Genomic DNA, 3,343 nt, shown 5'->3' on the forward strand with positions numbered 1-3,343 from the left:
AAATGGATCAGATAGAGTGTTTTCAAATAAATATGGCAAATTATTTATATAGAGATTAAATAAAAGAGGGCTTAGGATACACCCTTGACGTACACCTCGTGAGTATGCGAAAGATCGTGTTTTGTTTTCTCCGACTCTTATTGAGCATGAAGAGTTGCAGTAAAGGCTTTTAATTAAATTGTAAAAATTTCCTCCTATGTTCACTTTGAGTGGTAGTAGTAGTAGTAGTAGTAGTAGTAGTAGTAGTAGTAGTAGTAGTAGTAGTAGTAGTAGTAGTAGTAGTGAAGTAATAGTATATAAAGAATTGAATGAATACTTATTTGTACTGTTTTGTTTTCTTAGAAAATTAGGATATAACCAGATCTCTGAAGTGCCTTCTCGTGCATTCATTCATGTCCAATACCTTGGATACTTGTATGTAGATAAACCTTATTATTTGACATAAAACGCAGGGAGACGATATTCCTGTTACTTTAACGCAAGAATGATTATTAAGATATAAACCTACTCCAGTAGTGGGAGGAGTGGATTTTAATAACTAAACTTCTTCTATCAGTTCCTTTTCAGTCGGTTTAAGAGCATTATTTTTTCGAATACTGATGTGATGTATTGATGATGAACATTTAGGGACCTATCTAACAACAGGATTAAGATCATTCAGCCGGCAGCATTCAGGGGTCTTTTCCTAGTTGCTGTTCTGTGAGTTGTACTTCTTAATAATAAATTTAAACCTAGGTGTTTAACCTATTACAGTACCCGGAACGCTTTCATTTTAAAAGCCCAGTTAAAATAGGAGATGCGGTGGTCTAATGGTTAGTTGTACCACAAAAACTGGGATAAGCTCCGACCGGATGCATATGGGCCACTAGGCACGAAAACAGAATTAAAGTTAATAATTAGTTAATATAATAAGTTAATATAAGTCAATTTTAAATATATAAATAGTAATTTTTATTTTAATTTTTTGTTATCAAATATTTTGTTTATATAATAAAATTGGACGCTAAAAAATTAGAACGACGGTTCGACCGTTCGACGGTCATTTTCAAGTTAGGTGTTAGAATAAAATAACATGTGTAAATATAGTAAAAGCGCTAAAATATGTACATACAAACAATAGACAATAAGAATAAAAAGGCTAAAAATGGCTAAAAAATAGCTTCGTGCGAATGGCATGCATAGTTGTAAAAGATATAATTAAAAACGTAAAGCAAGCGAATAAGACGACGAGAATGATAATAATAATAATAATAAAAATAATAATAATAATAATAATAATAATAATAATAATAATAATAATAATTAAAACATATTTATACAGGATGACCATTTCAGTTATAAAAACTGCTATCAACATGGGTCCTGTGAGAATAAGAACATAAAATACCTAAAAATATCTAAACAAATAATTTCGCGCGGAGCGAGTCACTCTCTTTGTTAAGTTTCGGTTTCAGAAGTCTAATAAAAAGCATTTCAAAAATCAAACAGTCAAGCTTGCTTTGGCACTTCCTTAAAATCTTAAAATTCTTCTCGATGTTGTGTGGCTCCTTTCCATGTTGTTCTTTCACGTGATGTCCGATAGACGATATTTTGTTTCTCGGAAATATTAGCTTGTCAAGCTACCCTAAATTCGAGTTTAAATAAAGTTTTATTATTATTATTACTATTATTATTATTATTATTATTATTATTATTATTATTATTATAATTATTATTATTATTATTATTATTATTATTATTATTATTATTATTATTATTGTTATTAAGGAATTTAAGAGTCCATCTTCAATAAAAACGAATGGATTTCAAAGCTGTTTTTTATGTGAAGCATGGCTGTTCCTTTAAAGTTAACCTAACCATTTCAAAAGCCAGTTCTAACTTTTGATTTCCTGCTTTTTCCCGTGGTGTTGTACTTTGCAAAATAATATTTTGTTTCTTCATAAATTCAATTTAGACTTTGCCTCTTTTAAATTAAAGAAATATTATTATTGTTAATACAATAATACGTACCGTAAAATGGCGATTATAAGCCCCCAGTCCATCTTTCTGCTATATAAAAAATATTCCAGTTACAAGCCCTCTCGGATATTTGCTCTTCCCCATTTAACTTTTACATATTTAAACGTTACCAACGTTCCCACAAACGCTGTTCTTCAAATAGATATTGGCAATGAATTATAGATCATAGCCGATATGATGGTAGGTATTGTATGTTATGTAACTTCGATTATTATTATTTTGTGGCAACTATTAGATAGTCGGTTTATAAGTATTATGCTAACAATTTTTTTTTCAGATTACTTGAAAGCAACGAAATTTCTTCGTTGGCAAATGGAACGCTTACAAGCATGTTCTATCTGAAATATCTGTACGTATTTCTATGGACAAAAATATCCTCGAACACCTTGTGCTGTCAATAGTAGACCCATCAACAAACCATTCAGCCCATCAACAAACAAAGTAGGCCCATCAGCAAACAATTTAGCCCATCAACAAAGTAGGCCATCAACAAACAAAGTAGGCCCATCAGCAAACAATTTAGCCCATCAACAAAGTAGGCCATCAACAAACAAAGTAGGCCTATCAACAAACAATGTAGCCCATCGCCAAACAAAGTAGGCCCATCAGCTAACAATGGTTAACTCGAAGTTGACTCGTGGCTCGAGCTTAACTTGGGACTTATGCTACGATTATAGTCGTGGAGACGGTAAGACCTGCCGTGATAACGTTCGGAATTATCGCGCTTTTTTCTTACTTACAGGAAATTGGAACCTTTCCGTTTATATTAGTTTACGAGAATTACTTGACTGAATCATAACATTTGTCAATTTCTTTCTTCCAGTGACCTTTCGAGAAACCGGATTTCTTTCATTGAGCGACACTATTTTTACAGCCTTTACGAATTATCTTTCTTGTAAGTAAATTTTAAATTGATTTTATTTATGTTTGTTGCGACTCGCCGGATTATGGGATGCGCGGTGGTTAGTGTGCCGGACTCCGGATCGAGTGGTTCGGGTTCGGTCGGGGTGTTTTGGGGCAAGTCACTTTACTCTCAAAATGCCTCTGTCCACCCAGGTGTATAAATGGGCACCGGCGAATTTACTGCTGAAGGTAGCCCTGTGATGGACTAGCCTCTCATCCAGGGGGAGTAGAAATACTTCTAGTCGCTTAATGCTTCAGAAACTGGGATAAGCTCATGCCTGATAAGCCACTTGGCTCGACAGAAGAATTTACCGTCTCGTCGGATTAATCCTTTTAGAAACCCGGTTATATGATAAGGAGTTTTAGGTAGGCGTATAACTGGGGGAGCTTATACGAGAAAAGGGGGGAAAACGACATTACT

General features: G+C 33.7%; 1 long non-coding RNA gene across 2 annotated transcripts; it reads left to right on the forward strand.

The window, feature by feature from the left end:
* Nucleotides 1-230: 230 nt before the first annotated feature.
* Nucleotides 231-3,053, forward strand: LOC144639753 (uncharacterized). 2 transcript variants are annotated; one of them, XR_013568209.1, is made up of 4 exons: nt 231-414; nt 628-699; nt 2,297-2,368; nt 2,843-3,053. It is a non-coding gene; the product is annotated as an uncharacterized LOC144639753 (long non-coding RNA). The 2 variants fall into 2 exon arrangements; XR_013568208.1 differs by lacking the exon at nt 231-414 and having other exon boundaries at nt 558-699.
* Nucleotides 3,054-3,343: the final 290 nt, after the last annotated feature.

The sequence above is a fragment of the Oculina patagonica genome, unplaced genomic scaffold (genome assembly GCF_052425735.1).
Source record: "Oculina patagonica isolate OP01 unplaced genomic scaffold, crgOcupat unplaced1271, whole genome shotgun sequence".
NCBI lineage: Eukaryota > Metazoa > Cnidaria > Anthozoa > Scleractinia > Oculinidae > Oculina > Oculina patagonica.